Here is a 9,829-nt window from a genome sequence, read left to right as displayed (position 1 = left end):
CCGATTTAGAGCTAAAGAGCGGGTTTTCCCTGGGGAGGGAGTGGTTCAAGCAGAAAACTGCTCAAACCTATGGCTTCAAGACATGGGAGAAGTGGAAGTGTGTACGAGCTTTTAATTTCCATTGTAGTCCAAAACATCTGGAGGGCCGAAGTTTGGGGATGCCTGATGTAGATGAAGAGATGAGAAAGCTTTGCCTGTTTAATTTCTGTCTGTCAAGGTACTAGGAAAGATGCAAGGTTAAAGAGGGGAAAACTAATAGGGCAGGGTACTATCTCGTTTTCAACATCACGATATATCACCAGCTAAACATCACGATATACCGATATATTGTGACATCTGAAATAAGGATGGAGCTATGTAGTAGCGCTGGCTGGTTTTTTGGTTTTCCCTGCATCTCGATTTTTGCAAGCACCTCTTCTTGTGATTCGCTGCCCTATGCAGGAGGCTGGGAAGAGCTGCACCAGCAGAGTTAACAGGGGCTGCAGGAATTAAGATAAACATTGGTTGGCTTCATGTTTTTTTCCCACATGGTGATTTTTGCATAGCACACCCACACCCACACACCCACCCACACACACCATGATTCGCAATATATTGCCAGGTCAAAAATTATGAAACCGGTATCATGATATGGACTTCAACCCAGTTTTGGACAATATATCGCCCAGCCCTAATCTGTATCCTTCTCCAAGCACTATAATCCTAAAATAACTATTACATTTTTTATACCATCCCTTTACTCGTGAGACACATCCTCCCAACATTTTCTCCCTCAAAACAACCTGTGAGATAAATTAGGTTGGAAGAATGTGAATGGCCCAGCATCACCTAAGCTGTTGGACTCCGCAGAGATTTGAATCCCGGTCGCCCAGATCTGAAGTCCAATGAAGTTCAGCCACTAGACCCGTGGTTCCCAACGTGGGGCACACACCCCACGGGGGCAATTTGATTGTTAAGGGGGGCAATTCAAGAATGAGTTAGACCAAGTTGGCCTTTTAGGCTTCCTCCATGTGAATAGGAGTTGACTTTCTGAATAATAAGAATTATATGTCACCGGGGGGGGGGGGCATCAGGATTCTAGAGGTGCTTAGGTGGGGCATGGCCAAAAAAAGGTTGGGAACCACTGCACTAGACCACTTCCTGGTGTAAGAGAGAGTCCCATGTTACAACATGTACCCTGTGGACCTATTTCCAGCACCTGAGTGCTATGCATTCTTCGGTCCCTCCAGTGATGGGATTCATATCACTAGGATAAATAAATAGCTAGCTTTCCATTAAGACTTCCTTCCCATTTCTCTAGAGGGAGAAGTGAGTTAATATAGCATAGTTAGCTGGCTTAAATCTAACTGGTGGTTTAATATATTCCACATGAAGCAAAGTAGGCTGCAAGAGACCACACCAGTAGTTTAACACTCTGACACCCATATTTCAGTCACAGTATACGGATTTATTAGGTAAGGGATACGCAGAGGGCCGTGGCTGGTTAAGGCAGTGACATCCTGTTTTCCCCTTGGTGGCTCAACAGGCTTTCGTACATCTGATATTCATTCTTTTGTTGGGCTCTTTGGATGAGAGTAATAGTTCTTCCTTCCAATAGGTCTGCTACCAAGCCACTAGCCAACCATCTGGTAACCTCCACATGTCACTCTGATAACACTAGCCAAAGAAAGGAAAACTAGCCAGGCACCTTATATTGCACTTCGGCTTGTAGCTCATCACAGCTCAACAGCCATAGCTGAATAAACCTCCTAGTTTTTCTGCCTTCCTCCAGGGACTGACACCCCTTCCACAAACACACACAAACAGGGTGGGAAATTGCCAAGCGTCTGGCACTCAACAATGAATGGCTGGGGAGCTACCTCCAGCTTGGTGGAGCCCAAGCCTACTGCATTATCTGGACCCGATTCTTCCTTTTGCTAATGAAAATGTTACATTTTCTTTGTTTGCAGACACAGAACACAGTAAACAAACAAGTTTGCTCACGCTTTGTGCCATTTCCTGCTGTACATTCTTCAGATTCTCCTTCCCTCTTTATCTTCTTTTTATGTACATGCCCTGGGGGCTTCAAGGAAGGTCAGTGTCCCCTCCTGTGAATGCAGTGCTGCCCTTGAATCCAGGAAATCTCAGCTCAAGTGTCTATCGCCCTCCCCCTGTACCCCAGCGTGAACTCTGTGGGGTTGCCTTGAGCGAGAAGCTGAATTGGCCTTAGTATACAGAGCAGAAAGAACAGGGCCCTATTAAGAGAGTTGTAATATTCAGACATTACGACTGTACACATTTATTTGAGACAGTCTCATTGAGTTTAGCTGGGCTAAATACAAAGTATAGATGCAATATAAAGCGAGCAGGTTTATAAAATGGGAGAGAGTTTCTTTGACTGATATGTTAACTATCCATTCCTTGATATTTTCTAGGCTTCATCCATGTATTAAGAAAGCCTGCACGTTTCTGTGTTTGCATTGGCTGCCAGGAAATTAAGAACCAGATTTTCAACTCAACTCTGAATGTCTTTCTTCTTTGATATGGCTCGCAGCTAAACAAATAAAATTGTGAATACAACAACCACTACAGAAATTGGAGGCACCACCACTGCTGTCATCTGCTTTGGGTCAGTCAGATAAGATAAGATGAACTTTATTGTCATTGCCCCCCCCCCCCCGCGGGAACAACGAACAAGCATCATGAGCCACCAGTTGAAGACCAAGGGCTTCCCAGATATTGTGGATTTAGAAACACACCGTTCCAAATGTTCTAGAGAGGTCCTCCTGAAATGTCCACCCTGATTCACACAAACTGCACATGCCTTGAGAATGTGGAGATCACGTTTTGTTTTATTTGTGGATGTTGTGAACATGCAGAACCTCCTTAGAGCAAGGGAAAAACACAAGGGCATTTGATCATTGTTGGTCTTCTACCTGAGAGGTGGAAGGGCAAATCTCAGCTACGAAAACCTGCTGGGTGGCCTTCTGCAATTCACTACCCCCAGGCATCAATGTCCCATCATTCAAATTTGGTGACCCGGGTCACTGGGCTGAGGATGAATGAAGTAAGAAAATGGGGCTGGCTATAATCTTAAATAAATAAATTGAGCTTAATTTTCTGCAGATATGATATAACTTCTTTCATCTTCTGCATCTCTGATTTGCCTTTGATGGTGTTCAGTTTAAGTTGAGAAGCACTACTTGCACTGTGGTTTTCTGTGGGCATCTTGTTGGCCACTGTTAGAACAGGATGCTGGATGGGATGGGACGGTGGCTTGGCCTGATCCAGCAGGGCTGTTCTGATGGGTTTATGTTCTAGTCTAGCACAGGCTTCTTTAACCTCAGCCCTCCAGATGTTTTGAGACTACAATTCCCATCATCCCTGACCACTGGTCCTGCTAGCTAGGGATCATGGGAGTTGTAGGCCAAAAACATCTGGAGGGCCGAGTTTGAGGAAGCCTGTTCTAGCATCTGGGAACATCTGCCCCAAATGCAGCCTGTCCAAAGGCAAACGGACTTTGTATGTCTGCATACATGCATGAGAATGAGAGAAGACACGCTTATGGTCTATCTAAATAAGCACCTCATTTATTTCTGGGAAAGAAATCTGAGGCTAGAGTGGAGCCAAATTTTCCCAGAAGATATTTTTCAGTGGGGGCGGGGGAATTCAGAAAAGGAAGTCCACGTTGCAGAATTTCCCCCATATATACTCCACCACCTCTCCTCCCACATTGTCCTGGAACAACAATAAGTCCAAGGAACAGTGGAGGGTGCAAAGTGTCCCCCAACACAACAAACAAACAAACAAACAAACAAACACAAGACACTGTTGGAAAAATTTCCCTTCATCCCTCCAATATCCCTGCCCACAATTTCTCTATCCGAAACCACTCAACCAATCTGCACCAATATGTCTTATAGCAATAATAATAATAATAATAATAATAATAATAATAATAATAATAATATATTTATTTATTTATACCCCGCCCATCTGACCGGGTTCCCCCAGCCACTCTGGGTGGCTTCCAACAAAATATTAAAATACAGAAATCCATCAAACATTAAAAGCTGCCCTAAACAGGGCTGCCTTGAGATGCCTTCTAAATGTCTGGTAATTGTTGTTCTCTTTGACCTCTGGTGGGAGGGCATTCCACAGGGTAGGTGCCACTACTAAGAAGGCCCTCTGCCTGGTTCCCTGTAACTTGGCTTCTCGCAGCGAGGGAACCGCCAGAAGGACCTCAGTGTCCGGGCAGAATTATGGGGGTGGAGACGCTCCTTCAGGTATACTGAACAGAGGCCGTTTAGGGCTTTAAAGGTCAGCACCAACACTTTGAATTGTGTTCAGAAACGTACTGGGAGCCAATGTAGGTCTTTCAGGACCGGTGCTATATGGTCTCCACTCCCAGTCACCAGTCTAGCTGCCGCATTCTGGGTTAGTTGTAGTTTCTGGGTCACCTTCAAAGGTAGCCCCACATAGAGCGCATTGCAGTAGTCCAAGCGACAGATAACTAGAGCATGCACCACTCTGGCGAGACAGTCCGCAGGTAGGTAGGGTCTCAGCCTGCGTACCAGATGGAGCTGATAGACAGCTGCCCTGGACACAGAATTGACCTGCGCCTCTATGGACAGCTGTGAGTCCAAAATGACTCCCAGGCTGTGCACCTGGTCCTTCAGGGGCACAGTTACCCCATTCAGGACCAGGGAGTCCTCCACACCTGCCCGCCTCCTGTCCCCCACAAACAGTACTTCTGTCTTGTCAGGATTCAACCTCAATCTGTTAGCCGCCATCCATCCTCCAACCACCTCCAGACACTCACACAGGACCTTCACTGCCTTCACTGGTTCTGATTTGAAAGAGAGGTATAGCCATAGATGACAAAGCTCAACTGACCCCAAACAGTGGTGGCTCGTGCTCTTTGGGATTGGTAAGGCAGAAGGCAGGGAGGTCAACAATAGGGTGAGCCAGAACCAATGATAGGCAGAGCCAGCTAATTCTAGTTGTGCCCCCTAAAGGACTTCCTGCATGGTTGTTCGGATCCTAGCTATTCTCTGTCCTCTTCACCATCATGGTAAGAAGTGAGCAGCATCTAGTATAAAATCCCAGCTATTTTTATTTTTATTTAAAAAAAACACCATGAAAATCCAAATTTAAATACGTATTTTAAATATGGATTTTGAATTATGTTTCTTATTATATACACATTTCTAAATGCATCTCATCCTAAAAATATGCAAAATAGCCTGTGAGGTTTTGATCGGATAAGTTCAATCAGAATTTGCAAAGAACTAGTTCCCCAGGCACCCTCTCCCATCACCCCACATGTAAAAACATATGGATATCGTGCATTTTGGCAGCCCCCACATTCTGGCACCGTAACCCAGAGGTATCACAAACTGCCCCATAGCTGTCTGCTTATTTCACCCTATTTCTCTCTGCCCGAAGGCAATCCTTCATTCGAAGGCGTGGCGCCTGCAATCAGACCCAACAGCACTGCAGTGAGAAATGCACTGTTATCTATGTTGCTGACCTTCAATGGAATACCAGGTTTGCGAGCCTTGCCATAAATGGAATCTGCAGGCAACCAGTATTTAGAAAAGGGCAACGCCCATCTGTTTTACAGCTACATGCTGCTGCCTTATTAAGACATTCGAGTGACAGTTCAGAGGGAGAATCTTTGGAATGTTCTCACTAACAGAGACCAGAAGAAGCGGCCATGTCACATGGGCTGCAAATGAACTACTCACAGACAAAGTGTGCAGTCCTGCCCATTAATTTGCTGGCATAGATTATTGCTGGGGGGTGGGGAACTGGAGGGACCTGACATCTTGAAACAGACATTTTAGTGGCTTCTACAAATATGGACCTGAGCAGAGTTGCCACCCAGGCAGATTTTTTACTGGACGAGCAAATATTTTATCCGCTTACACAGTTGCCAGAGATAAATGAAGCAAAGCCAAAAACAAAAACAAAAAAACCCTGAAAAGAGCAGATTTACTATTGCTTCTTAGTTCACACATCAGGGGTAGATTTGGGGCTGTGCAAGCAAGTGAGCATGCAATGGGCACTGATCCGAGGGGTTGCTGTCTCAAAGCCCGGTAGGTGAGGCACTGGGCTTTGGGGTGGATGCAGGGTCCTAAAGACCTCTCGCCTCTTTCCCAAAACCTAGTCAGTGCTTTGCCAGCTTCAGGAAGGAGGTAAGAAGACTCTTGGACCTGTCAGAGCCCTCACGCTTCCTTCCCAAGTCAGATGCCTCCTTATCCGCCTTTGGGAAGGTAGTGTGAGGTCTGGGGAGGGGCTGCCAAATTTTGGCCTTGCACAGGCCACCATAGTACCCAAATCTGTCACTGCACACGTATTGGATGTCGTAGCCCTGCCTGTGTATTGAGGCATTCACTTGGGACGAGGCTTCATTTGTTAGGACAGCCACTGCCTGATGTCTCAACTCAGGCCACTCCTCTGGTACTGCAACATCTACAGTGCACCATCACCACCTGAGCAGGTAGGCTGAAGGTGAGGAACATCGAAGCAGCCTCTGAACAGGAGGAGAAACTGCTCCTTTGCAACGGAAAGTTATTTTGCAGGGACAGAGAACCCACAGCACTCCAGATTTCCATTAGCTCCAGCCAGCATGGAGAATATTCAGGGATGGTGGGACTAGGGGGGTCCAACAAAATTCAGAGCACCACACTTTCCCCATCCTTGCAGTAGAAGCGTTTTGGCTACGGGAAGGAATTCTGGAGAATCCCATTGGAAACAGGAGCAGAAATTGCCACAGTCTGCATGTTCGTTTGAGGACAGGATCGGAAATATGACTGGTATCCACTATTGTTGGAACCAAAACAGAAATGGACAGGATATCAGCATTTGCAGGAAGCTTTTTGTTTGCATGAAATATCATTAAAAGCAAATGAGCAATAAATATGATATTTGGCATGAGGTTACTTCCCAAGGTCCTTGGGTTTTATTAGCACATTTGGCATTAATACAGAACAGAATATATGTCCAATGTGATCATTTTTATTAGTAATCACTTATGCAGATGTTACAAACATTTATGGAAAGGCCTAAGCAAACGCCCACCCTTGGACTAAATGCAGGTAAGCCTAACTATTTATGGAGTGCTCTTCCTAGGGAGGCTGTGTGTCACCAGCCTTGGCATTGTTTACAAGTCAGGCAAGGATTTTTGTTTTCCCAGGCTTTTGGACAGCAATGATATTATATTATATTGTTAAATCTTCTTTTGTAATTTCATTTTCTGTAAAAATAATAATTACATGCTTATAAGTTCCTTTTTTTTTACTGGGAAGTAAATTATAAATTTAACAAACATAAACCTACAAGTAAAAATGTGCTAAAATAGGTTACTCTGTAAGGTGGCAGAAATTTTTCCAATGCAAACTAATTTTTTTTCCTATGCAAAGTTCGCCAAATGAAACAAAATTTTCCGGGAAACACCACATACAGCGGTACCTTGGGTTATGAACTGAATTCGTTCCGGAGGTCCGTTCTTAACCCAAAACAGTTCTTAACCTGAGGCGCGCTTTCGCTAATGGGGCCTCCAGCTGCTGCCGTGCCACCGTCACGCAATTTCCATACTCATCCTGGGTCAAAGTTCTTAACCCGAGGTACTACTTCCAGGCTAGCGGAGTTTGTAACCCGAAGTGTTTGTAACCTTAAGTGTTTGTAACCCGAGGTACCACTGTACCTTGTGATGGTTTTTACATTATTTATAGTTATACTGGGCACAACTCACAGAATATAGAAATAAAATACCATACTTTTCCATGTATAAGACTAGGTTTTTTCCTTTAAAAATCATGCTAAAAAGTGGGGGTCATCTTATACATGGGTAGTGCATAGGGTGGACGTTTGATTGGTTGCTGCCATGGCTATCAGTGACTATTGTGTGTGTGTTATTGGTTTCTGCGTCAATGGGTGGTGTTGATTGGCGGAAGATGCAGCAATTGGGCAGGCAATAGGCAGCTGGTGAGGGGACAATATGAGAGGTGGATATAGTGGCGCATGTGGGTGAGCAATTGTCCGCATTACCCCCTAAAAAAAGCTCAACAACTCTGGGCAATCCTCCCCCCCAAAAGGCCACTCCATGGGACGCTGTGTGGCCAATAGTTCTCCCCACAAGATGTTTGTGCCATCTCCCCCCCCTCCCATTTTCTTAAATTTGAGTCCCCCAATTTAAGGGGCATCTTATACATGGGCGCATGTTATACACAGAAAAGCACGGTAATTTGTTTTTTGGGATACTCACCCCTCAATAGGGCTGGATTTGGTCCCAACGTCTCCAGCTGCTGAATATTCGGCTTCAAGAAGCAGCTGAGATAACAAAACTTGGTTTGTTTGTGGAAGGGCCTCTTTGCTTACAGATACGGAGATTCCTTTTAGGAACATTTGGATTAGACGTGCCACTGCATCTGCAGCATTTGCATCCCCTATGTTTGCAAACAGAGCCATCTCCACAAAGATTTGAAATGCCACACGAATTACACAGCGTTTGGCCATAATAAGGGATTGTATGCCAAACCCCAACCCATAGTTGCACGTGCATAACCACATTGCCTTCACTGAGATTTCACGCACAGAAACCAAGAGTGGAGTCTTACCAAGCGGGCTTTCCGTTTTTGTCTCCATTTGCTGCCACGGAGCAGCAGCCATTGAAAAATGATAGCAAAGTCTTTTGCAGACAGACTTAAGGAAGATTGTCTTCCCTAGCTTATGACTAGCGCTCCCATAAGAGATTCCTGCCTTCATTGTAAAGGGTGGCAACTTCGGCCCCATCTGCACTATACATTTAAAGCAGTTTCATACCACTTTAAATACCAGCTAGGCTTCCTCCAAGGTATGCTGGGAATTGCAGTTTGTTTTGAGCACTGTGAGTTTTTAGGAGACCCCAATTCCCCACAAAGATCTACAGTTTTTAATCACCAATCCTTTTTCCCCATGGGACACTGTGTGGCCAATAGTTCTCCCCACAACAGGTTACAATGTAGAAGCTGCAAGTTTTAGTACATTTGCCTGCCTGCAATTTTGGAACAATACTCTGATATGATCACATTAAACAAAATCTGCTACCGAAACATTTACTTAACTTCCTTTGAATTGCAAGCAGTTCTTTGACACAAACTCTAATTTGTGTATTATATAGGCAGGGGAACTGCCGAAGGAAGCTATTCCATTGTTTTGTGGTTGTTATTTGCCTTTTTCTTTTTAATGACACCGTAGTCTTCACTTAGGAAAACTAATGACTGTATTTCATTCTTAGCCCAAAGAAGTTTTTGATGTATTCTTCTATACCCTGGTGAATTCAGAAAATAAGACTCACAGCACAGCACACCAACATTTCTATTTAGGGAAACAAAATACTTTACAAACATCAGATATGCCTGTCATCTATGAAGTGTGAGATACCTTCAGAATTTAAAAGAGAATGAATATAAGGTTTTAAGAAACGTCAGCATCTTCAGAATAACAAAGGTGAGTCATCCTACAAGAACATAGGTGCAAGAACACAGTCTCCCTGGGTCCTTGGACTTTTAGCCCGGAGGAAAATAGCTTCAAAAAGTAGCTTTTTAAGAGAGTGTAAATATTTTCTTAAATAGTTATACTACTTATACTCACTTAAGGGTCTCTTTACATTGCTGTTGTAAATCAGCAGATGAAAATTAAGGTCATAAACAACAAAGTCCTTTAATGAAAATGCCTTTTTCAGCTATAACAGCAGCATTGGGAGCCCACAGCTGTAACATGGCAAAATAAATCTCATAGCTGTAAAGTTGTGTGGTTTACATATGCCCCAAGGAGGCCAGTTGAGCTTTGTCATCTATGGCTA

At 44.3% G+C, this 9,829-nt stretch overlaps 1 protein-coding gene across 32 annotated transcripts in view; it reads right to left on the bottom strand.

The window, feature by feature from the left end:
- The window catches only part of CALD1 (caldesmon 1), a 184,006-nt gene that overhangs the window by 71,840 nt on the left and 102,337 nt on the right, over positions 1-9,829 (bottom strand). The window lies entirely within an intron of this gene.

Source organism: Zootoca vivipara, chromosome 9, assembly GCF_965207765.1.
Source record: "Zootoca vivipara chromosome 9, rZooViv2.hap1.1, whole genome shotgun sequence".
Taxonomy (NCBI): Eukaryota; Metazoa; Chordata; class Lepidosauria; order Squamata; family Lacertidae; genus Zootoca; species Zootoca vivipara.
The sequence above is the reverse complement of the archived record's forward strand: the minus strand, read 5'-3'. Positions and strand labels throughout refer to the sequence as shown.